Source organism: Harpegnathos saltator, unplaced genomic scaffold, assembly GCF_003227715.2.
Source record: "Harpegnathos saltator strain DR-91 unplaced genomic scaffold, Hsal_v8.6 scaffold425, whole genome shotgun sequence".
Lineage (NCBI taxonomy): Eukaryota > Metazoa > Arthropoda > Insecta > Hymenoptera > Formicidae > Harpegnathos > Harpegnathos saltator.
This window is the reverse complement of record NW_020230234.1, coordinates 99,592-126,536: the sequence shown is the minus strand read 5'-3', so window position 1 is coordinate 126,536 and position 26,945 is coordinate 99,592. Positions and strand designations below refer to the sequence as shown.

The window sequence follows — 26,945 nt, the reverse complement described above, 5'->3', positions numbered from 1 at the left end:
AGCCCAGTTATTCAGTGACTGAAATGTAGCCCTTTCCATTAGAAAAAATTTTTTTCTTCTCTCTTTTTTTTCTTTTTGTGAAAATCGTCGCTCGAGGTCACCAAAGAGTTCATCAGGTTGTTGCAAAAATAATTCTTATCGTTTTAGGTTTGACGTCGATTTTTCTAGTTACCGTTATATCTTTTTCAGAATTCTATCTTAGGGATCTTAGGAATCTTGGGAATTCTATCGTAGGAATAAGCAAACTTGTTTCCCGTTGGGAGAAATTCGTGCAGGTCTTTATTTTGATTAATAAATATAATTTTTAATTTAATATATGCGTCTTTATATACTCGAGACGTAAAAACCGCAATTATTTTTGCACCAACGTAATATGTATCCCTACTTGCCCTACAATTCTGATAACGGATGCTTCCACCATCTCCAATCGTTTGTACGAAAGACCGTTTGGCGAACTTTTTGTCAGACTCACCCTGTATATGTGCGCAAAACTGCGATGTTGCTTTCGCAACGATCGACGAGTCGACGAGGCGCGAGTTAGTTGGGCAGCGTTCCGAAATGCGCTGACAGTATTAACAGCAGTGTTTTCGCGTTCCGACATAGCTTTCAGTATGCTGCAAAATAGTTGAACTTGCTGCTGCCATTTTCACGAAAATAGCTTCCAGCGAATCACTGACTTCCGGCTAATTTCACACATTATTCCGAGGCAGTGCAAATTCAGTAATACGTATGACGCTTGGTTGTCATATTATGTTAGACTTGTATAAATAAAAGGTGCAAAAAATGTAATTGGTAAAATACGCGATAATTGACGAAAGGGAAAACGAAAGGCACGAAATATTTCCTTTGTCGTCCGACAACAAACTCTGAAAATTATCTTCGATAGAATCTGCGACAGACACTTTGCGCACCGAGCTGAAATTGCTGTCGAGTTGGCCATAAATTCCAAATTTACCTTAAGAGGGGAATTACAATTGCGGAGCAACCCGTTTTCAAGGCTATTTTTACGAATTCTTTTTTTTTAACAGAAACGCTAGGCCCAACGGACTTGAAATTTTCACAGTGTATTTATTAATGTTCAAGATGTAACATAAATTTGTTACTATCTATATGAAAAGTACACATAAAGCTTTAAACACGTTCATCCGGAAACATTTCCTTAAACCGTGTCGACACGATTACGCAGAAACTATTGAACCGAGTAACTCGAACACAGTTATATTTTACTTTATTCATTTTTTTAAACATGATTACAAGTTGAAAAAAGTTTCATTTTCGATACTTTTTTTTGTACGGCCATTATTTTTCCAAACTTGGCTTCACTGCCTTCATTTTGGTACGGACTATAATGGCAACGGTATATTTTAAAATCTTTCTCACATTTTGAGTTTCAGAGTAGTGAGAGGCCCGGAATTACGTACGTCGACAGCAAAAAACATAGAGCTCGCAAGCGGATGACTGCATTTTTATCTATAATTACAAATCGGATCGGTTCTTGTGATTCAATAAAATTTATTTTATACTTTGAACATTAATGAATACACTGTGAAAATTTCGAGTCCATGGATCTTATCGTTTCTGTTCGAAAAAATTCGTAAAAATAGCCTTGAAATGGCCTTCCGCATATAACTCCCCCCTTCGATCTTTAGACAGCTTGTACTACTCTGCTAAGCATTGCGCGGAATTGCAAAGGCATTCCGTTCTCCGCGCTGCTGACGACCGTTTACTGACGATTTTGGGACGACTAATGCGGCGGTTGCAGTAGCAGTATCGTCGGCACTATTTCGGAACGCAGCCTTGGACGAAGACATCAGTCTCGCCGGAGATCGGGAAACGGGGATCCATCCGGACGTCGGTTCGCGAACGATCTAATAACGTTACATGAGCGCCGAGTCGCGGCTATTAATTCCTCGCCGCGAAATTACGACGAGCGGGACTCGCGGTGAAAAAAATGCAAACTCGTCCCACGACCGCGCGGGTATTCAAATGTCAGTGCCCCGCGACGACCAGTTTTCTCCCTTTCGTCCTACCTGCTCTTCCGCGACGGAATCAGCCGCCGCATTATTCCCCTCCAGCCGCTTATTAGCGTTTTAATTGCCCGCCGAGGCTACGTTATACGGACGTATAACGCGTCACCGAGTGACGTTTCCACCGGCGTTTATAACTCGCGATCTCGTAAGGCAGTCCGCGCCACGCCGCGCCGGAAGCACCGCGCCGAGGCAGACGATAACTTTTACGAAGAAAATAAACAACATTCGACGTTCTTCTCCTTGGCTTCCTGGCGAGGAAGCCCTTTTTCAGCGCCGTTTCTCTTTTTAATATTATACTTTCATGCTTTCTCTCTCTCTCTCTCTCTCTCTCTCTCTCTCTCTCTCTCTCTCTCTATCTCTCTCTCTCTCTCTCTCTCTCTCTCTCTATCTCTCTCTCGGCACCAGGATTACCGGCGATTAACGACCCGTTTCTGCCATAGCAGTCCAGACGATATTAGATACTTGGAAGAAACACGAAAATGCGAGAGAAAAGGTACTTCATACTTCCTTCAGCGTCAACTCACACTGCGAAACGCTATAAAATCGTTATAAGGTTTAACCCTTTAACGCCTATCGGTAACTATAGTTACCAGAAACGCATTTAAGAATCCGCAACTTAGTCAAAAAAGGAGATATTTTCGTTTTCTTTGCACCACTGTAAAGGTGAATTTATTCTTCTTCTAAAAAATGGTATATAGATTGTATGTAGATTCGGTTTAGTCTGTTTTTAGCTCAGTTCTAATGATAACGTGTTTTGTCAAATTCCAAGTAGGCATAGTTAGCACTGTTACTGACATTTAGAAGTGCATTACGAATGAATAGATTGGTATCTGTTATAATTTTATACATTTGAGAGCTTCCTCAGATGCAAAATGAGAGATTAAAAATATACAGAAACTCAAAATGGCGAATCCAATATGGTGGAACACGAAAATCAAGAGATCAATCTATTTTCGTGAAACCTGGTGACCTACAGTTTTTTATGCGGTGAAAAATGAAGGGACGATTGACCATCTAAATGCTGATCTATAAGGTATTATTAAAACTAAAACAAAAAAAAATTTAACCGATCAGGCGTATTTTTCGCTTCTGGGAGTAGTTTCTGCTTGGAAAGGTAGTTTCTCGTAGATATAAGATTTCTTTTGGTTATCACTACTTACAGTCTCTCAGTTCAAAAACACTCAAATTTTATTCTTAAAACACTTATAAAAAAGTCGGGTGTTAAAGGATCAAGTCTAATTCCAGCGGGAAATCGCAAAGGAGTCATCACTCTGACTGCCCTGGTACTTCCAATGTTTGTGTCTTCCGCAGATTGACAGCTTCTTGTGAGAGGATCCAAATTTTGCGGAAAAGAAAGCCTGCACGCAGCGGTCGCAATCAGCGGACGCGATCGTTACTCGCGCACTACTCGCGCACTACGCGTTTCCGAAAAAGACAGGAGAGAGAGAGAAAGAGGGAGAGAGACAGAGACAGAGAGAGAGAGAGAGAGAGAGAGAGAGAGAGAGAGAGAGAGAGAGAGAGAGAGAGAGAGAGAGAGAGAGAGAGAGAGAGAGAGAGAGAGAGAGAGAGAGAGACAGAGAGAGAGAGAGAGGGAGAGACAGAGAGAGAGAGAGGGAGAGACAGAGAGAGAGAGAGAGAGAGAGGGGGGGGGCGACTCCGGCGGCGGCAGAGAGCTGAACGATGTAACGTCATTCCCCTTTTTTCTCCTTCCGGGCGAGACATCTCCCCGCGGCTGCCGGCGATACTTCTTCGAGCGTGCGGCCGCGCGTGCTTTTCCGACCGCGGCGTCGTTCGTCGTTCGGAGAGAAGCGGCAGACGCGGCCCTGCGAGATCTCCGCTTCGCGAGTATTATCAAACTTCTTCCCCATAGACACCGTAAATCTCGTGGCGGGCTGGAGGGTGCCGGCGGAGCTCCGCCGTCGTGGAAGCCGTCGCGGCGAGACAAAGGAAGCGCGCGCACGCTAAGCCACTTTATCCGAACTTGTCGAGTTTGCCTACGAGCGGCAAACCCGCCGCTCCTCAGACACGGCAACGCGCCGAGACGCATCGCGCGTCCGCCTGAAAATTCAATTTGCAAAACGGCATCGCGCAATTTCCCGCGTAATTCAGCGCTCGCCGCCGCCGCCAGCAGTCGTCTGGCGACACCGAGGTGTCTCGTGTTTCGCGTTATCGCCCTCTCGTCTCGTCTCGTGATTTCGCGAGTGAATAACATCGGCGCGTCAGAGTCGCGCGACGACGAAATCGCGGTTACCTAATTCTGCCGATTCACTCGCGAGGCTAAATCATCTGATCGGGTTGATTGCGCCGAGAAGCGACAACACGACAGAATCTACGCGACCCTGGCGGATCTTCCGGAGGGAGTTGTTGTTTACTACAGAAAACAACTGCGAATGATATATTAATTTCTTCACCGAGATTTTTCACTTTTCGGAAATGAAATGCGTACACCGCTAAAGTTACGGTCGCTCGATCTTCTCGATTGACGTCTGAAAAATTGTTTAATCAAATCAGTCGTGCTGGAATTGTGAGTTAATCACGAGCGTCACAGGTATCGTTAATTACGAACAGCTGCGAACGAAAGTATTAGTTTCTATCTATTAATATCGAGATTTTCACTTTTCGGAAATAAAATGTGAAGACCACAAAAGTTATGAAAAAATTACAGTCACTCGATTTCCCTGATTAACGTTTGAGAATTAATTCAGCGAGCGTTGCTTTTCTTTTTTGGAGTTGCCGTTACTGCAAACAGTCGCGGACCAAATATTAATTTCTTTATCGAGATTTTAATTTTTCGGAAATGACATATATAGACCACAGAAGTAATTTATTTAATTAAGAAAATTAACTGAGCGAGCGTTTTTCTTAGAGTTGTCGTTACCATAAATAGCCGCGGACCAAATATTAGTCCCTTTATCGAAATTTTAATTTCTCGAAAATGACATGTACAGAGTACGAAAGTTATGTAGAAATTATGATTATTCTCGATTGACGTCTACAAATTAATTTAATCCAATCATGCATCATGTTGAAATAACGAGACAATTCACGCACGCACGGCGATACCGAGTATTTCTTTAGGCTTTTCATTGCTACAAACAGCTGCGAACGAAATACTAGTTCCTATCTACTGATATTGAGAGTTTCACTTTTCGGAAATGAAGTGTGAAGACCGCAAAAGTTATGAAAAAATTACAGTTACTCGATTTTCCCGATTAATGTCTGAAAATTAATTCAGCGAGCGTTTTTTCTTTTTTTGGAGTTGTCGTTACCGCAAAGAGCCGCGGACCAAATATTAGTTCCTTGATCGAGATTTTAATTTCTCGGAAATTACATGTACAGACTGCGAAAGTTATGAAGAAATTACGATTATTTTCTCGTCTATAAGACGTCTATAAATTAATTTAATTGAATCATCCGCGCTGAAATAACAAGATAATTCATGTTTCACCGCGACGTCGAGCATTCCTTCGGATTTCTCGTTGCTACAAACAGCTGCGAACGGAGTGCTAGTCTCCCTTACATAATAATAATAACCACTTGAAAATATCACCATCGCGAGTTCGCGTGGATGATTTTCCTCAAGTCCGCGTCTCACGACAAACCCGCGACGTACGCCCAGGACCCTCCGCCAGGAAGTACGGTATTTCGCTCGTGCGCAGACGATTGACGGATATTCCGCGGCCCATCAAATTCCACCAATCGGTGTCTCGCATCGGAACCGTCGGCTTCCGGAGCGGACGGAGACATCTCCGATCCCCGAGTAGAGTCGCTCCAGGTGAGGGACGGCGCCGTCACGCGACGCTCGTTCTCAACAAGTTGGAAGAGCCGGCACTCGCCGCCGGTTACGAACTACCTCCTCGACGGTACCCTCTCGCCTTACCCCGCCGGTGGTCCCACCTTGCGGGACACGAAACGGTTCGCCGGCGTTACGTGCGAGAGATCCGTTGATCCCCGACACGAAAGCGAACGGCTGGCCGTGAATCGCGTCGCGCCGCACCGCGCCTCGCCGCGAATTCGAGGCGGAAGTCTCGCGTGACACGCAATTAGCCCGGGCGAGGTCCCGTCGGAGAAAGCGTCCTCCCTTCGCCGAAGAAGATCGATCCAACCGGGACTCCTGACAGACGAGTCGAGCGTGACGATTTCGCGAGAGGCCGTTCGATTCCTCCGTCTGACCCCCCGCGAGCTCCAACGCGCGTCTTCGCCTTCAGGAAGGTCAGGCGGAGATCCACACGCCGCCGGACACATGGTGCGCTGCCGTGAGAGGGGCCAGGGGAAGGGGAGGGGAGTTCGTCGAATCTTAGTCATCGGGAAAACTATGTCGCGGCTGTACGCCGGCCGGCGGTCGTGACGTTTCGCGTTTCCGCCGTGGCACGATCGACCGAGAGGGCGAACCGACGCGGTAAAAGTCGCGAGTACGAGCCGCAAGGTAACTCGCAACTCGTCAGTCCGAGGGAAGTAGCGAGCCGGCCGGGATGACTCACCGAGCGTATTTGCATTACGAAAACTGTATGTAAATGAAATGCGAGCGCCGTGGCCCAGCCGACGTGAATTATCATTCCTCCATCCATCAGGCGCGAGAGAGAGAGAGAAAGAGAGAGATTGGAAAATCGTTAAAGGACGGTCGGACGACTCGAGACGAGCCGGTAAATTGCGCCTCGCGCGAGTCTCTCCTCCTTCCGTGCGGAGTTATTCCCAGCGGTAAAAAGTCCGCCGAGCCTAATCGATACGCCGATTCCGAGGCTCCCCGACGATTGTTCCGATTCGCGTGATCTCTGTAATCGATTGAATCCCGCCGCCGGGAGTAAAATCCACCGAGCGCGCTTCGCGAAGACTCGCGCCGGTCGTCGGGAATTCAACAGCCGACGGCTCAACGACCCGACGCTTCCCGACGGCTCTCCTTTGCCGCACGTAGCGCTCGCGAGCGGCGTCGCGAGCGCCAGGAAATTATACGAGGCGGTCGAGTAAGAAGCCCTAATTACCTTCCGGGTGTCCTGGTCGCCCTTGCGCGCTATCACACGCCCCTTCGATCGGAGGCAAAAGCGGCTGCCTCTGTAACGCGAGCTGCGGGAGGGGTTGCGCTACGACGCTCGTGCACAGTGCGGGTGTCGCGTGCAGGGTGGCCGCGCGTCGACTGAAAGCTACCCTCTATCGCCGAGCGAACTCGCTGGCACGACACGGCGGCGGCGGCGGCGGCGGCGGCGTCGCGACGCGATGCGACGCAACCCCTTAGCGGCCAGCCAACCATCCGGCCAGCCGCCCCCAGCCGCCGCCGTCGCTACCCCCGAACGCATCCCCACCGTGGGCGATTATCGGGACAGGAGGGGATGCGTGTATCGCCACGCGACCGACAAGCTAGTGGGGGTGTCTGCCGGTGGAATTACTCGGACCGGCAAAAAATACCCTTCCTCCCTCTACCCTTCCGTCCACCTTCCCTCCTTGCCGCCCTGCCGCCGCCGCCGCTGCCGCCGCCATCCGCTCTCCCCGTCCCCCTTCGTCCGGAAGGGTGGAAACTGCGGGGCGGGGAGCGGAGGGGCCGCCAGGGGCCGATGCACCGAGGGAGCATGAAGGTCGCGACGACGCGGCAGATAAATCAGAATTCGCGGCTGAACGGGTCGGTGCGGATTTTTCGGCGTGTCTGGCTGCACGGCGACACGACGTTGCTGCTTGTCCGTGGTGAAGTGAGGGCGGAGGGCGATGGAAGAGTGACCCCGAACACGTCCGATTATTCGAGGAGGAGGCGAGCGTGCGCGCGTACACACAACGGGATTACGTGCTTCTCTGCTCTCGCGTCCGCTCGTAATTCGCTGTAATCTCGGCGACGATAATTTCAGATAATCGTGCGCCAGGTAAGAGAGATTATCGATTTTTCAGAGTATCCTGAAACCGTCCCCCCTCCCACCGCCTGCCAAGCTGCTCCGAGGCAACGAGCCTCGCTCCCGAGAAACTTTCTACCCGCTCGGACACAACGAGCCACGCTTTGGGAGAAGGGAAAAGCTAAAGAGACTTCGACCATGAATTTTTTTTCGACAATTATTTTTTCCTATATCTTCTGGTACCTCAAACTTCTCTTCTTACAAGTAAACCTCGGGTCAGACGTCAGACGCCGATTTGTTTCCAATTTTTTGTAGTTATTTTTTATGTCAAAATCTGAGGAAATCTGTTAGCATTTTTAGCTGAAATCAATTTTTTCAATTTTTTCGAAATTTTTCAAGTTTTGCCCAGGTACGCTATTTTATGCATATTTAAAACAATATTTCTTACAAATACGAGGGCAGTCTAAAAAGTTCTCGGCCTGACACATAGATGGCATTAGAAACTGTCAAACTATAATTGTATTGGAAAGTGGCATCCCTGATATAAACCCATGTAAAATTTTACTTCGATCTCTCGAGTCATTCGAGTAGTAGCACCAGTTTAATATTGACGTGTCATTGTCTTTTTTAAAATGGAAAGAATTGAATATCGTGCAGTGATTAAATTCTTTGTTTTGGATGGTTTAACACCAACAGAAATTCATCCGAAATTGTTAAAAGTGTATAAGGATGCATCACCTTCACTTTCCACTGTGAAAAAATGGGCTGCTCTTTTTTAATCTTTTTTAATCTCGTCGTACAAGCCTCGAAGATGATCCACGCGAAGGTTGTCCAAAAACTGCTACAACACCACAAAACATTCAACAAGTCCATGATATGGTGTTAGATGATCGTCGAGTGAAAATGTGTGAAATAGCTGAGGCCATAGGCATCTCAAAAGAACGAATTGGAAATATTTTGCATGAAGAATATGAAAAAGCTTTGTGCAAGATGGGTTGCTAGCAATTGACCAAAAACGCACTCGAATGCGTATTTCTCAAGCGTGTTTGGATCGTTTTAAGCAGAATAAAATGGATCTCAAGCGTCGTTTCATAACTGTTGATGAAACTTGGATCCACCACTATACACCAGAGCGAAAAGAACAGTCGAAACAATGGATCGAAGCCGGTGGACGTGCACCAAAGAAGGCAAAGACGGTTCCATCAGCAGGAAAGGTTATGGCGACAGTCTTTTGGGATTACAAAGGTGTTTTGTTGATCAATTATCTTCAGAAAGATAAAACGATTAACTCTGAATATTATTGTAACCTTTTGGATCTATTGGATGCAAAAATTCGTGAGAAAAGACCTGCTTTAAAGAAGAAAAGAATCGTTTTCCATCAAGACAATGCACGTGTTCACACAAGTGTTTTGACAATGGCAAAATTCAACGAATTAAAGTACGAATTGCTTGAACATCCAGCGTATTCACCAGATTTAGCTCCCTCTGACTATTATCTGTTTCCAAATCTGAAAAAATTTCTGCCTGGAAAGCATTCTACATCAAATGACGAAGCTATTGCAGCCGTGGATGGATATTTTGCAGACCTTCCGGAATCACACTTTAATAATGGTATTGAATTATTGGAAAAACGTTGGAATAAATGTATTGCAGTTTTAGGAGATTATATTGAAAAATAAAATATATTTCACGGCAAAAAAAATTTTCTTTCATTGTTAGGCCGAGAACTTTTCAGACTGCCTACGTATATATATCTGATTTGTTGAAACTGGCACACACATGTCGCCGATTATGAATCAGAACCATTTTGTAAAATTCAAAATGGCGGATCTAATATGGCTGACGTCTTTGTCGAAGAAGTGTTCAGTTTTACGCTACATTCGACGTTGGCTAATCTTTCGGCTCCCTGTCCAGCAAACAAGCTCATTTTAACGTCAAAATCTGGTAAAAAATGAACAAGAAATGAACAAAAAAAAGAATAAACAAAAAACTTCAGAAATTTCGAAAAAATTGAAAACATTAATTTAAACTAAACATGACAACAGACTGCTTCAGTATATTTTGACATTAAAAATAACTATAAAAAATTGGAAACAAATCGGCATCTGACGTTTCCCGAGGTTTACTTGTTAGAGAAATCAATAACAATAGCACCTTCGACTGCTAAATTTCCTTGAAAGTTTCGAATTTTCGCACCGCGAATGCATTTTGAAAAATCTTCTCTTGTTGCGCGTTATGTCGTAGTGCAAAACAAGTGGCTTTCTTATCGTATTTTTGCTGAAATTTTATCGTAGCGCAAGAGGAGGAGGGGAAATGTCGTGACTTAAGTAAAAGTTACATCGTGACATCACGCGGACTATACACGACGATAATGCTTCGTTTACCTTGCGAGAAACTTGTTATTCTCAGTTTTGGCGACTCTCGAGACGCGACGCGCCAGTTTAATACATTGTAGTCTCTGCGAAATTACTTATTGAAACAGGACCTTCGGCATAATCTCTAAGGTCGAGAGATTGCTTTGGCGAGGGCGATTGAGTTTTACGACGGCTCGGAGTGACGGGGAAGGGTGGAGAAAACCGAGACACGCGGCAACGCGACGGGGCAAGGAAGAGGCGAGTGGAAGGGGGCGGGAGGGGGAGCGAGGGCGATGTAAATTAAAATTCACCGAGAGCGCTATGGTGCAGATACTGAAAATAACAGCGGACACACAACCAGTTTCCGTCGGCCGCAAAGTTCATTGTTGCCGGGCCGCGTCGGGAGAAAAACCGAGCAAAAAAACGAGCCGTTTTATGAACGCGGCCAAAGTGACGTGAAACTAAACGAATATGACGAGCGGAATAACGCTTTTACACAGAAACAGATCGCACTGAATAAAAAGTGAACCGCACGAGAAATACCGGTCGAAATATTACGGACAATATGCTGGCCACGGAGACGTGGGCAGCGATACGTCATACATTTCCAGACGTATATAGCTACGTATCTCATGCATGTACATTTTGCCAAAGCAGCGAAAAAGACGCGCGTAAAAAGATAATAGAGGGAACAAAATTTGTTGCCTCGCTTATCCATCAATTCCGCTTAGCTGCGAGTCTTCATTTGAATCGTCTCCTCTTTGTTTGCAGCGCGTTCGTTAAAAAGAAAAGTATTTTATTTGTAAAGTGATTTTTCCCATCATCTCATATTCTAAGTGAAGCCTTTTACAGTGAAAGGATTTCTCTTTCGACAAAGCGATTCATTCATCTAAAATTTATTAGATATTATTCTAACAGTTTTCCTCTTATTTCGAGGGGATTTCCTCTTGTATCAATTAATTTTCCTTTTATACGAAGAGGAATATCTTGATTTGAATGTTCACTTATTTTGTTCTTGTTGTAATTATATTCTGTAATTATATTCTACCTCTAGACATGAACGAAAAAATAACTATATGTTCATAGATCAGAATATTTGGAACGTTTTTTAAAAAAGGTACGTGTGTTACTGTAATACATAACGAAGATAATTTATCCATATTTGGACAAATACAGTTTATAATCTATTGCAAAAAGTTGAATAATATATTCTTTCTTTCAACTATGTTTTATACAATTGATTATGACGAACATCTTTGTAGCTATGAAGTACATAACAAAACTGATTGGAAATTTGTTTGTTATGATGATCTTATTTCATCCGTGTCTACTTATTGTCTACAACTGGAGGCAAAAGTACATCTATATATATTACTTTTCGCTATATACATTATAATAATTTCTTCAAAATAACTAGTATAACCAATAAGAATAAAGTATAGTAAGAATAAATAATAATCCCCTTGGAAAAAGACCAAATAATCTGTGTGTAAGAGGGTATTTGTATTAAAATGAATAAAATTTGCATTATATATAACGTATAACGTACAATCCCTCTAACTTTAACAATAACGTGTTTATAATATTTTCCTCTTAATCTTAGAAGAATCCTGAGGCCAAATAAAAGAATAAAACCCTCCATTTAGATGATTCCGCTTGTTCTGAAATTACTCGTTTTTGGATGTTTTATTTCTATTTGTAAAGTACACACGATTAATGCTTTGCTTCTCGAAATTAAGAATGAGGATTAGGTGGAGACTGAATATTGAGATAATCGGATATCAAATAAATGCAAAGGAGAGAGAGGGAGAGCTCTTTTAAGAGCAATTCGATGCGAAGATGTTTCAAGTTGAACATTTGTGAGGTTAATTTGAAGCCAATATTTCGACTTGGATAAAGCGCCCGTAGCAACTTAATATCACGGCAAAGCGAACGACTATTACTTAATTAAGTTTTTTAAACTCAACGACGCTTCGTTAGATACCTCTTTTAAAACGAAACTGCTCGGTGAAAAAGGTTCGCGGACATAACTTTATGAATGAATTAAACAAAAAGTTGTTCTCTCTCTTCTCTCTCTCTCTCTCTCTCTCTCTCTCTCTCTCTCTCTCTCTCTCTCTCCTTTCCCTCCGTTTGCTCGGGCTGTTGAAAAAAGTTAGTAACGGCACCGTAGAGACGGAAAGGTGAGCGGCGAAAGGCGGAAAACTGCGGCCAATGCGCCGCGGAGCAAAGGTTACGAGCGTGACCGCGAGGAAATTAAATGTTGGATAAATAGCGCGGGAAAAAATGTCGCATCGGTAAATCAATTTAGTAATGTTTCCGAGACGGCGAGCCCGGCGAGCCCGGCGAGCAAAGTTGCGCGTTTAGCGAGGAGCTAAGATAATTCGCGGGTAAAATGCGGCTCTCAGAGTGTCCGCGATTTATCGGAAAAACGACGACGATGTACAAGACATTGTTATGGAAAAATCGTTACCGAGCTTGTGTAATTAAGCTTCCGCGATCGGTGACACGCGATAAAATATCGGTGCCGCTCGGCAAAAATTCTGCGTGGCCGCTGTAGATAATTAAGCGACATCTTATCAGAGAGAGAGAGAGAGAGAGAAAGAGAGATCGCGCCTTTTCGATCTCTCTTCGTCGAGAGGGACGCGATAACTGGTGAATTCGTTCGGAGGATCTCGCCGCGAGCCGAGGCGAGCGACGCGACGTCGAGGGAGCGACGAGGAAGATAAATTAAAAGCGGTCGAGATAGGCGGTGCGCGCGAGCGAGGAGAAGCAAAATCCGTATCGCTCGTCGGGGGCTCGACAATTTCCTCAGGACGGCCGTCTAGGCGACACCGCGAACATTCTCGGGCGACCGCATGAAAATGCGGCGGAAAATGCGAGGGATTGATGTGAGGGGACGACGAGCAGGCAGACGGTTGACGTGAAATAAGTTTCGGAGACAAAGCTTCATTGGAATTTATCCCGCGTGCCCGATGTAATAACGTTCCGATAACAAACGGCAGGGGGGCCAAACAACGAAAGGAAAAAGAGAATCGAGGCGAGTAACTCCGGCCGATATTAAATATGCGACGACGGGGCAGTGCGAGGACGAATATTTCAAATACTCGAGTATTACATCGAGTATGCGACGATGTCCGACGATGTCGTGAGTATGGGTCGGTAATCTTGGCTCGTTACGAGATCGCCGAGCGAAATGGCGACGCGAGTGAAATAAAGTGACGAGACGGAAAGGAGACACAAGAGAGGCAGACTCGGCGCGGGAAGCAAGCGAGGGCGGCCTCTGCCCTCATCATTGATTCGCGTAAAGCGAACGCATTCGCGGACTACAATCTCCCCGCAGGCACGACGCTGGGTGTCTTTGCGTGTCTTTTCCCACGGGACGACTTCTCGCGAATAAAAAATAAGGGACGTCTCCAAAAAATCGGCTGACCGGCCGACGTAGAGGCGCACGGCGAACGCGAAAATGACCGGAGCTTTCAGCCTATCGCCTTTACCGCTCGCCCAAGAGAGAGCGAGAGAGACAGAGAGAGAGAGAGAGAGAGAGAGACAGAGAGAGAGAGAGAGAGAGAGGAGGGAGGGAGGAGGCGGAGAAGTAGAAGACGCCGGAATAAAGTTCCGAGGAGCGACGGTGGTCGGTCGGTCGGTCGGTCGGTCGGTCGATCGGAGCAGCTTCGCTCCGTGAATCAAGCACGAAAAACCGGTTCTCGAGAGCGACGGTGGATCTTGCGGTGCATCGACGAAGAAGCCGGCCACGGAGGCAGGTCCCCCAACGGGTGGATCGACAGGCGGACGATCGATCGTGTCGGGCAAGTGCTGCGACAAGCACGACGAACGAGTCCGTTCTCCTTTCCGCGCCGTCTAATTTCGCGTAATTCCGCACCCCCCCTCCCCCCCCCTCCCCGCGCAAACATCGGCCAGAGCGACGCGCGAAATCAAAACACGCCTGCCGATCGATCAGTTTTTGCGCTCGGCTGCGCGAGAATCCGCGAGGAGACCGGCGACGACGAACGAGAGGACGCGCTTTTCCCGCGGCCGCGGCTCGTCGCTCGATCTGTCGCAAATCAGAAAATTTTTCGAAACTTTGCACATTTCTGCCGCCTCGGAGTCTCGGGAACGTTAAATCCTTCCTCGTTCGTGCCAGAGCGTTCCTCATACGCGAGAATGAGATATGACGAGCCGCCGGTTAAAAACTGCCATCCCTCCCCTCCCCTCCCCCTCTCCCCCGTGATCCCCGCGGCGGATGATTTTTTATGCTTTATACGTGCCGAGAGTGTTCGTGCGGTTAAGTTTTACGTCCGCGAGCTACGCGGAAACTTCGGCCGAACGGAAGTCCAACGCGGCGCGCGGCTGCGAAATTACGAGGACGGTATCGTCGTCGGGTGGAAGTTTTATGCGCCGAGTTCCCGTTGCGCAGCAGCGCTAATAACGCGAAAGCCCGAAATATGATAATTCGCCTTTGCAGGACGAGTGTGATGCTCGCCGAGCGGTGTGATTGAGTTTGCAGCGCGCACAGACGACGAGTCAAGTGCGCCAAGTTGAAATTACATTCATAATTCACAGAACGGCACTCGCGACTGCCTCTTCTTCAATTTGTGGCAAAACTACCGTCACAGCTCAAGCGCGTACAATTCAGATATATATAACGCTAAATTTAACGGACTGTACCGCGTTCATTTTCTTTCTCGATAAATTTCTTTTCATGCGCAACGCCGTCTGTACAAAGTGCCCGAGACGATAGCGTACAAATCTCTCGTGTAGATTAGATTAAGCTGAACGAACAATTCCTCTACCATTTTGAAAAGAACCATGTAAAATCTTGAGTTATTAATTAAAGAAGACTGGCGGATGATCACGTGCGATAACGCGCATCAATGTCCTGCAATTCATAGTTAAGGATCTACATGGTTAGTCGCAAAATGGCAGGCAGGTGCAGGACCTCTGCGTGTGTGTGTGTGTGTGTGTGTGTGTGTAGGTTTGATTTTGCAACTTGATTTACTTTTCGACCAATTTAGATTTTTTAACTTTCACTCAGTATATACTTTTTATTACATACGATTGCAGACGATTTCTAGACGAATAGACTACATATAATCATGATAGAGAAACGAAGCAAACGTTGAAAACAAAAAGAAATATGTGCAGGATGTGTTAGGATGTATAAATATCGGGAGCGCAAAATATATCTCGAGAACTAAGTATTGTAGAAAAAGAAAATGTTTCAGACAAAAGTTGTCAAAATTAATTAGGTAGGAAAAGATGATATATAAAAGATGATAATAAAAAATCGAGGTTTCCGTTTGAGAAAAGTAACGATCAGTGAATATCTCGAAAGTGGCGCCATCTGTAAACAAAACGATGCAGTCTCGTTTCATGTCCCCCCTGAAACCATACAACTTTTGTCTGAAACATTTTCTTCTAAAACGCTTAGTTTTCGAGATATTTCGCCGTCCCGCTACTTTTTATACACCCTGTATACCCACACACTATGTACATTAGATACAGGGTGTGTCCTGCCTCTCACAAAAAACCTCGCACACCAAACTCTTCAAGAAATTTCCACACAGAAACCTCAGCGCGAGAATATGGAGGTCACAGCGGCCCTAAAAAAAAAAAAAAAAATAAAAAAAAAAGCAATTAAAAATACACATACACACATATATACACGTTCGTCATTATTAACAATGACTCGTGTTTCCAACAAACAGCCAATTTGTCGCGACCTTCCCGCTCGTGTGTTTCAAAAAGGGAAAAAAAAAAGGAAGAAGAAGAAATGCTCGTTGCGCTCGCCGGCGTGGCGGTTACGTATGACTCGACACAATATTCGCGTGACGTAATTCCTCACCTCGCCTGACGCGCGTATTACTCCAGATACGAGCGAGGCGACGCGGACGGCGCTCGAGGGCGAATTATCGACCGGCAGTGCCTGGCCCCATTTTTACGCTAATTGTCCGACTCGATCGCCCGTCGAAATCGCCGTAAGAAAGGGAGGGGGGGCGGAGGAGCGAAGGTATTAGCTCGAGCCAGATAATACAGAGGAGACCCCGTAGTTCCGCGAGCGCGGAGCCCGGCTGGACCGCAATCGAGGAGATACGACGGATATTCCGAACGTCGCTGCGGTCGCGCTCGCCGGATATCGCCCCTTCCCTCGCGGTCGAGACAAGGGATTGACGTTAAGTATGTTAAATTAATTAACGTTAATTAACGCTCCGCCCCCGGGAGCAGCCCGAGCGAGTGCGGAATACAGCACGGGGGATTACCGTCCCTCCCCCTTCGCGCGCGAGATCCCATTAGAAACTACCGCTGCTATTTATTCTGCTCGCCGCCGCGGCCGCCGCCGTCGTCGTCGTCGTCGTCGTCGTCGTCGTCGTCGTCGTCGTCCGAGTGCGAGTACACGCGCGCGGCCCGGCGCGCGTAATTGCCTCGTTATTAGGAAAAAGGAAATCATTAGGGAAAGAGAAAAGCAATTTCGTCCGCCCTGAACTGTTGCACGGCGCGCACACGGGACGCAATTGTCTCCGGCAGAAAACCGCCTTTCCACTCGCCGACGGAGAGGCCTAAGCGTGCACGAGCAATTTGTCAAACGTAATGGGATCTTTCGCTAGCGCGTGAAATTCCGCTGAATCGCTCTATTATGGCGGATCATTTCCGCGAGATTCGTTAGCTCCATCGCGTCGATTAATACTCGCGTTATAGAGAGCCGGCGGATGCTTTCTATTAGACGGGGAGGGAGAAAGAGAGAAAGAGAGAGAGAGAGAGAGAGAGAGAGAGAGAGAGACTATGCTTAATCGAGACCCTGTTCGATCGTAATTCGTTGGGGTCTAAATGATGCCACGAGGTGTTTTCCACAGCACGCGCTCTCAATCGCTTCAATGACATATTCCTGGCCACGAGCCGGGGATGAGAATCCTGGCGTAAGGATGCCGAGGTCATAACAGTTCTCGAGTAGGAAGTAATTCGGCGCCGGGGATTTTACTTCGCCCATAAGCAGATAAGATATCCGAGAGCAGACGAGGTCAAGAGCCTTTATCTGCCCCGAGAAAGATCCCTCTTGAAAAGCCGCGAGCGCCCCGAGCTCGCAGTTCGCCGTGGGTTAAAGTTCTCATTTTCATTTTCCGCTGTGCCGATGATCCGAGACGTCTTAAATCGACTTTCGAAGCACGACCTTCGACGGATGAGATTATCCGCGACGGATTCTCCGGGCGACGACGATGACGACGACGACGACGACGACTCTCGTGGGAAAACCGGTCGCCAACTTTTCGCGAGAGAGTCACCGAGAGACGTCCGCGAGGTCGCCGCGACGACTGGACCGACACGAGAATTGTTTCCTCCTTTAAACTCGCGCCCATTGTGAATCACGGGAGAAGACGAACAAAGCGTTTCACGGTCACGTTGAAAGGAAAGTGCGGATGAAATGGCGCGGAATTCCGCCTGCGTGCATAATTACGAGGATCGCTAACTGACTCGCGAGTCGCCATCGAGCGCGAGTCTGACGTCACCGAGACGTCGTTATGTGGCGGTCACGTGAGATGCTCTTGTGTGATTGTGTGTGTGTGTGTGTGTGTGTGTGTGTATGTGTTAAGTGCAATTATATAATTGTCATTCGTTCAATTCAACCGGAAAATTCAGAACCGAAAGCTGCGAATTTCACGTGAGACCAATTTCGAGAGAATCGCCGGAGACACCAAGATACCTCATTTTTCAAATAACGGTTTTTAAATATTGGTTGTTAAATTTTAAGAAACTTCCAAGTACTGATCTAACATTAATATCTAGAAAATTAATAGGACTCTGGTAAAAGGGCCTGATTATTTTTCCCTAACATTAATCGAGCTCTAGTAGGGATAGAAAGACAAGGGCCATATAAGATATGTAACAAATTTAATGGGTTCTTGTAAGGCAATATTACGAGAGCCTTATAAAGAAATATTAACAGGGGTTTTATAAGGCAATATTATAAGAGGGCCTCGTAGGATAATATTAGCATACTTTACGATGAAATATAGCATTCTTTACACATAAAAATCCTGCTACTGTTTTTATTAACGTTTGCTGCATTTCAAAACGAAGGCGATACTAGAAAAAATCCTTGGAAGAAACTAATAAATATAGCAATTAATAAAACTAATAAAATTTGTTTTTAATTGCGGTATAATTAAAAAAACCTTCACAAGAACCAGACAGAGCGTACCTACTGAAACAATACTAAACTATGACAATTTTACTACACGCTTGAGATCTTATTAATTTTCTACAACAAAACTTGATTCTGTATATCTAAAGCATCCTTAAAAGATCCTTCTAAGACCCTTCTCAGCTTTCCCTATCAAAGCCTTACTTATTAAATCTAAGCCGTCCCTAAAAAACCCTTCTAAGGCCCTCATCCCCAGTTTCCCCTATCAAAGCTTCATCTCGTAAAATCTAAGGCTTCCCTATAAGATCCTTGTCGAGACCTGATAGTAATAACGAAGCATCCCTTTCTAGGACATCCCACTTTCCACCTCATCGGAGCCTTTATGCTTCATGAGGATGGCCCTAACAATTTTTTGCTCGGGTGTATTTTTTAGAGGACTCGGAGTCGTCCGTTGGGCGCTCGCGGGGGGTTCCTCGTCCACGGCGTCGGCTCTGTCGGCGGCTGCGAAGCGGCGCGGTTGCAACGTGCGACTGCGCTTTTATTTCGCGTCTGTGCTAAAAAATGTACCGCGCACTCGGCGCGCAAAATGTGTCACGGCTAAGACATCGGCGACGCCTGCACGTGTACACGCGCAGCGGACTCTTCGATTCTTTTCCACCAGGGGGAGGGGGGAGGAAGCGGTGCTTCCTCCCCCCTCCCCCTCCCCCCTCCCGCCTCGTCTCACCTCCGCCCCGTCGCGCCGGGAGAACATCCCGATCCTAAATTATTGTGTTCGCGTGTCCGCTCCTCGGCGTACCAAGGGGATCGTCGGGATTCCGTGCCCGGCCTTCCGAAAGATGAATAATCGTTGCAGCTACGATTCCCGTGGGACGAATAGCAATTCGTGCCGGAACGTTGCGCCATCGCCGAGGCTACGGTAAGAGCGCGCAGCGCACCGGTTAGACTGGCCGACGCAATAAGCGACCTGGATGGGGATTTGCATCGCGAATGAAGACAGCGTAGGCAATCTAGCCATCCTACTCCCGCTGGCGTCTCTCATCCGCAGAACGATAAACGCAAGGAAACAGGGGGAAAAATGGACCGACCAGAGAGAGAGAGAGAGAGAGAGAGAGAGAGAGGGAGGGAGAAGGAGTGAGGGAGAGAGAAGCTGCATCCCTTAATTGTTTAGAGAGAGAGAAGGAGAGGAACAGCGGTCACCGCGCGATCGTTCGTTTCACCTCGCGAGACTGCCTCGCGAAGGGAGCCTCGCACGCAGGCAGGGGAAGGACATAAATTTCGCAGGTCGCGCCGCGCGGCGAAGCCCTCGACATATTTCTCCGGAGTTCATGAAACGAATCGCGACGTATTTTGATTAATACCGCGCGCCTCGCCGCTGTCTACGACGCGTCGCTCGGCGGGCGGGCCGCCGCGCCGCGCGACAAAAAGGGAAACAAATAGCCCGACTTCTCGGAGGGAGCAGCGGCGGCGGCGGCGGTGGTATGCTCGCCCTCGCCCTCGCCCTTATTGCGTATAAAACCTGCTATAAATCTCGCGACCTTTGTCTCGTAAAAATAATGAGCCCGCCAACGGGGCAGCCCCGCGCGACGGGCTCTCGTCTCGTCGTCGGAGGTATTTCCAAGTCTCGCGAGCGCGCCGGGTCGACGGGGTGACTCCGCTTCGATATGTCGGAGGACAGCGCAGCTTCCGCCTGGCGATCGCTCGAGCCTTCGAGCCGGCCTTCGAGAAACCGCCGAAGAAGAAGAAGAAGAAGAAGAGGCCTCGCGCCAGTCACGGCACGTTCGTCCCGTAACTACCGACGCGGCGGCCGCGGGAAAAATACGCGCGCGTCGCGTTTACACATCGGCGCGGCATGAATTATCGCGCGACGGCGACGCGAGCAATAACGGCGCGCTCTCCTCTCCTCTCCCTGCCCGCTCACGTTTCCCGCTAGTTTCGGATTTATCGAGATGGCGGATAATGGCGGCCCGTTAGACGCTAACTCCGTCGCTCGGCAACAGCACTTCTTCATCGGCGATATATTAAAAGCCTCCTCGATGAGGCGATAAAATCATCGCACGCGCGATCATCAAGCCGCGAGTCATAATCTCCCTTAATGTCTCAAATGATTCCTCGCTCGATACGCGCTCGGTCTCCGCGGAGACGGAGGAAGAAGGTGGAAGACCTTTCGGGAGCCGAGAGAGAAAGAGGAGGTTAGGAAGATGGCGGAAAGAAGTATGTTTCATTTCGTGTCGCTACATCCTGAGATTCTCGGTCTCGCGGAAATAAATTTGCTAAATTTATGCTTTTGATATTTTCCTCTCCCTCTCTCTCTCTCTCTCTCTCTCTCCCTCTCTCTCTCTCTCTCTCTCCCTCTCGGTGGCTGTGGGATTTCTTCAACATATTAAAAGCAATGGTCTCGGGGAGAGACCGCGAATTCTCGTGCGCTGGCAGGGAGGCAGGGAGAGGGAGAGAAAGAATTTCGAAAAGTAACGTTAACAATACGATATCAGCCGACGTGTACAATAGGAGCCGCATGATTTCATTCGAGCGAGCCGGCCGAGCTCGTTACGCTTGCCCAGACTAATTCCCGGCTTCATCCAGCGGCGTAATCCGGCGGAATCAAGTTTCGTCTCTCTCATTGGCCGATGTTGCGGCTAGTAGTTTCCGGCCGAACCTCTGAACTCCGCAGAGTCTGAGGGCCGCCGACCGGTCGAAATCGCCGTTACCTCCCGCCTTGATCCGCGGCGAATCTTCGTGAAAGCGGTCGCGCGACCGCAGCAGCGTTCACCGCCGGTCGAGAGGCTGTCCTTGCTTAATCTCGCGAATCATCCAGTTTTAATCGTCGATCAACCCCGCCCTCCCTCCGCCCAGCATACCTCGTCGTTCGTCACCTCACTTTATCCGACGTCGTCGCGCGAGCTCGAGCGAACTACTCGGCGAAAGGCGAGCGCGTCGCTCATCGGCGTCGCTAAACGTATTTATCTCGCACATCTTAACGAACCATGTCGCGATATTTTTTTTCCTGCCTCCCCTCCTTCTTCCTACCGCTCTTCTCTTCGTCTACAGATAAGAATACACCGAAATAACGCGGTGACTCAGCCGGCCGGGCTATTATCATTTTCTTTTCTGCCGATAAAATAGACCGCACCCCCCCCCTCTCCTTAACACTTATCGCTCTGCCCTCTTCCTTCCCGTGGCCCGCGGGGAAAAGCGCCGCCTTTTACGAGGCGCGCCGCGTCCTTTTCACAGCGAGGAGGGAAACGGCCGGGCCGCGGTGCGTGTTTAACGAATTTTCCTCAAGTTTTCCGCGTCGGTCGCGCGCGCGTAATGCGAGGTAAGCGGCTTTCAGGCTTACTGGCATCCGGGAAACTAATTTCCTCCCTTGCCTCTTGATATCACGAGCCTCCACATTCCGGGCACATCCGTGTTAGATAAAGAGAGCAGCGGCGGGGCATGAAATTTATGAAAATAGAAATCCTCGTCGCGGCGGACTGGAGAGAGGAGAATATCTCAGGCCGTCGCGGTTGCGACGTTAACGCAGACGGCAGTCAAAGGTGAGACAATGGAATAATGGCCTCTGCAGAGCGTCGCAGACGCGTGCGAGCCGCGGCTCTGCTCGCGTGCTGAGAATTTCGTAACGCGATTTGCGCGATCGCGATCTGCTGAATCGTGCGAGACTTTATGTGCCTCGAAGCGCGCGATCGTCGCTCACTTACTTACCGCCGAGCACGCGTCTCTGGAATGAACAGAAAAGGGACTCACCTGCAACAGAAATAAAGAACGGATTTGTTACGACAGAGAACAAGCACGGTCAATGTGTATTCGCGGATGACAAACATCGCAGGCAATCGGAACAAAGCAACAAAGCTCGCGAGCTCCGCGAGGCTTGAGGCGGGACGACGACGACGAGAGTAGGGATGCGACGATAAATCGATAATATCGGTATATCCAGAGATAAATATCGAATATTTGTCGTGTAATTTCTTTATCTCCGATAAAATCGATATATCGATACGAATTTCATTGATATTTCGTACTTTCCAGTTACAGCTCTGGGGGCCTATCACAACCGAGATGAAAATTACAAAAGTGAATTCACTAGAATATATATATTATGTAATCGGTCGATGTCCAGTAAATTCGCTCATTTTTGTCACTTTCACCTCGATCGTTGAACCATAATAGATCTCCTCTGCTTCATGTATGCGGCGCTCTCTGGCAAACGACTGCGGTTTATATTATATATTTTCTGCTAAGAATATGACAATAAATTATATGAAGATAAACATTTTCAAAAGATTTTGAAAAATTTCTCGTGTATACTCTTTATATGCATACGTCTACATGTATACAATTTTTTATGTAGATATCGATATAAATATCGATATCTTCCAGAATTATCGATAATATCGTTATCGATATTTTGAGAAATCGCATCCCCAGACGAGAGACATTCGACTCGCGCGGCGCGCGCAGGAATTCCGGATGAAGCGCAAAGTCGGCGGTGGGTTCACACGACGCGCCGTAGATCAGCATAATCCCGCTTGAAAATACCGCGACGGTAATTAAATGCAAAGAATCGGCGGCCGGCGCCTGAGTCGCCGCGAGACAATTTCGCAGCGCGCCGCGCGGGCTTCATAAGAGGCACGACGCTGCGGAAAAGGCGAGGATGGCAGAATAACGACGACAGTAATAACAGTCGCCTGCCTTCGCCTTCGTGCCTGCCTTTTTCTCGCCCGCGCGACGCACCACCGAACCGTCCATGAATTTTAATCGGCCGTTGCGAGCGAGCGAGCGAACGAACGCTATCTGCGTTCGAACGATATAAACGCCGGCCGTGCGCGCTTCCAGCGCGGAGACGGTTAAAATATTAATTGCCCGTGGGATGTATCCGAAAACGCGAGGAAATAAAAGCGAACCGGCGCTCGCTACACGAGGATTAACGAGCGAGACACGTGGGGGATAGTAGCAGCGACTCTCTTGGCCGCGGTAATTGAAACTTCGCCGTGATCGAGCACCGACGATAAAGACCGGTGACTAATGGTTAATTAAAAAAGCGGCTCGCGCCGGAAATTGGTGAATTAGCGATGACGCTCGCGAGAATGCGCGAAACAAAACGACCTCTCGCGCGACTTCGTAAATCAAGAGACGATCCCTCGATGTTCCCTGCGCTCTTTCTTCTTTTTTTTTTTTAACCGAGAGAGAGAGAGAGAGAGAGGGGCGGAAAGGGAGAGGGAGGGAAGGAACGAGCAGATTCGAATTCTTTGACGGAACGCGTCCGTTACAGCAACAAGGATAATACCTCGGGACGTAGTAATAAGCGCGCGCGTTTGTTAATTACGCGAGTTTGCGGAGCTTAGCTTCGAAGGTGGGTAAACGCACGCGAGAGAATACGGGTGGTGGAATCTAACACACACGGGGGACCGGGAAGAGGAAGTGGGTGGAGGGTGTAGATAGCGCAGCAGGTATTACGTTGCTACGATACGCTGCATTTATAAGTGCCCGGCTGTGACACAGATAACGGCCGACACGTAAAACCGAACAATTAAAAGCTCGCGTGTTTTCGGCGGAGCTTGGCTTGGCAATCGCGCTTAAATATAGACCTTCGGGAACGGATCTGCCGAACTGAATGGTCGCCAAGCGAATTCTACATCGCGACCGGCGGCCATCTCGGGTGGGTCACGATGAACCCGCGTACTTTTTTTTACCTCGTACCTATTCGCCGAAATTTTCTGCTCCAGCGGTACAGAGGAGCAAACAGCTGACTGGAGATTCACGAGCGCGGAGCTACGACAAGCCGAGTAGAAAATTATTAATAGGGCTCTGATTAGGACCTGTACGGACCTGATTATTTTTCTCTAACATTAATCGGGCCCTAGTAGGGATGGAAAGGCAAGGGCTCTGCAATATGTGTAATAAATGGTTTAACGAGTCCTTATAAAGCAATATTATAAGGGCTTTATAAGGCAATATTAACAAGGACTTATAAGGTAAGGAAATATTTTTATTATTGCTCGAGTAAAAATATCCGTTCTTTTCATTTCAAGAAATTTAGACTATAATTTCTTTATTTCTTTATAATCTTGTTAGTATACAACAAGAATTGTTTATTTTAAAAATATAGCATACTTTAATAAAATATAGCATTCTTTACACATAAAAATCCTGCTACTCCTATTTTTATTAAGGTTCGCTGCATTTCAAAATGAAGACAATAATGGACAAATCCTTGGAAGAGACTAATAAAACTAATAAAATTTATTTTTAATTGCGGTATAATTAAAAAAATCTTTAAAAGAACGGGATAGAGCGTATCTACTAAAACAATGACTAAACTGTGACAATTTTATTACATTCTTCAGATCTTATTAATTTTCTATAATAAAACTTGATTTTGATTATACATCTAAAGCATCCTTAAAAGATCCTTCTAAGGCCCACATCAGTTTTCCATGTTAAAACGTTATTTTGCAAAATCTAAGGGATCTTTAAAAAATTCTTCTAAGGTCCTTCTTAGTTTTCCCTATCAAAGCTTTATTTGTTAGATCGAAGGCATTCCTAAAAAGTCCTTCTCAGGTCTTTCTAAGTTTCCTTTATCAAAGCCTTCCCGATCAGAAATCAAATACGGCAATTTTTTTATGCCTAATATGGTATCTGACTAGGCAAGCCATAAGAAGGAATTTCGAGTGATCCGGTCGGAATGTGGCAATTGTCTTGCAATATTTTCCGGATTATATCCTGACCAGCGATGACGTCATTATTTGGATGCCTGATTTGGTTCTGATGGACATTTGATCAGGTTTCTCGATTTCAGGCAACTTTATCAGGGCATCATGCAGCAGTGCGTTTCACTCCTTATTACGTGCCGGATCCGATAAAGTTATCCGGGACCAATTTGAAATTTGGAAGCCGGATGGCCGGTTTTAATACGGCCGTGGGACGATGTTCTGCTCGGGTTATTTCGTCAAATCTAAGGCACCCCTAATAAATCCTTCCAAGGCCCTCATCAGTTTTTCCCATCAAAGCCTTATTTCATGAAATCTAAGGTATCCCTAAAAAGGAATCTCTGATATGGTAATAATGAAGCATCCCTTTTTAGGACATCCTACTTTCAGGCCTTATCGGGGCCTTATGCTTCATGAGGATGGCCCTAACAATTTTTTGCTCGGCTATACTCTCGCGACCGCGACGACTGAAATCACTCCCGAGCATCAACCTCTCGCGACACAAGCTGTCTTCTATTCCCCCCGTCGATGTTGTCCCGTCGACGACGAGTGACCAAAAGGCCTCTCGAAGGGTCTCTCTCAGATCTCCGCCGTTTTCTTTCCCGTCGCGTCGCTACGAGAACCGGACGGATCTCTTTTTGCCTCTCCAGCGAGTACAAAGCCACGCGCGGCACGTGTGTCGTTGGCCAAACGCGCGAGTGTGTGTGTGTGTGTGTGTGTGTGTGTGTGTGTGTGTGTGTGTGTGTGTGTGTGTGTGTGTGTGTGTGTGTGTGTGTGTGTGTGTGTGTGTGTGTGTGCATTTGTGACACATACGTGTATATTACATCCATCGCGCGACACGTGAAAGTCCTCGAGTCCAGCGATATCACGCTTTATCGTCGTCACTCGTCGTCGTCAGGTATGTGTCGGCCCCCGTGTGTGATTCACGCTCGTGTTCTCTCCGCCAAGCGGCCGCGGTACGATAGAGCGAGCCCGCGAGCGCGCGACTCATATGTCACACGAGCTTAATATACCTTCATGCTAACTCGCGTAAAGCCTGTTTCACAAGACGACGGCGCACGTCGGCGGCGCTCCTCTTTGTTAACGGCCGAGAATGACGAAAGCGCGCGCGAGAGTTGCGCGACGCTCGGCAGCCGGTTTTTTCTAGATCAGCGATGCACAACCCGCGGGGGCCTCTGTCATTCTTTCATAACGACCCAGTGTGTTTGTTCACGTCCCGTGTATTTGTACCTGCCATTATCCTCGTCTTACTACACCACGACTCTGCGGACCTTCGTGCCGGCAAGCCGAGCGAAACTTTGCCCGCTGATATTTTCTTTTTTCTCGCCGCGGAGCAGCGAGTTCGACCAGCTAGTTTTGCGAACGGAGAACGCGACGTTCGTTAAACACCCCGCCGGCTCGTCCCTCGCGAAGAATTCCTCTCTCAGTTCGAGGATAAGAATCCTCCTGCGGAATAGTCCGGGTTATGCGACAGCTTCGCTTAAACAGCTGAGAGAAGATCGATCTGCTTATGACGCGAAGATAAAATTTTACGGACGGAGCGAACGTCTCCTCGATCCTCCTTCTTTTTCCAGACATCTCAAAGGATCTTCTCTTCAACGCCCGAGTCAATAATGTCCTACAATTCAGCAGAATCCTCTGATACGTATATCTCGTCAAGTCCACTCCGATATAATAGCGCGTTGTCATCCCCGTAATCCTGTTTCATTTTACACATTTAAGAATGTCGCTCCGAGGTTATGACTTTATATGACAAGGAGGACTCGTGACGTGAAAGAGAAAAGAAGCAAAGGACCCTCCTCTGCACCGAAAATGAAACCCGTGTTGTACGAAGCCGACGCGCGACAGCGGGGAGAACTGAGACAGTTCGTCCGGAGCTCAATTTTGGCCGGGACTAAGCCGGGGTGTAG

At 47.5% G+C, this 26,945-nt stretch overlaps 1 protein-coding gene across 2 annotated transcripts in view; it reads right to left on the bottom strand.

Moving 5' to 3' along the window:
- The window catches only part of GckIII (Germinal centre kinase III), a 200,949-nt gene that overhangs the window by 145,169 nt on the left and 28,835 nt on the right, over nt 1-26,945 (bottom strand). Inside the window, exon 1 of one of the 2 annotated variants that reach the window (XM_011136583.3) lies at nt 7,010-7,191. The exons of the other annotated variant lie outside the window; for it this stretch is intronic. The gene's annotated coding sequence lies outside the window, so the exon portion shown is untranslated. Of the gene's footprint in view, nt 1-7,009; nt 7,192-26,945 lie in introns of those variants that run through there. 2 annotated transcript variants of the gene reach the window in all.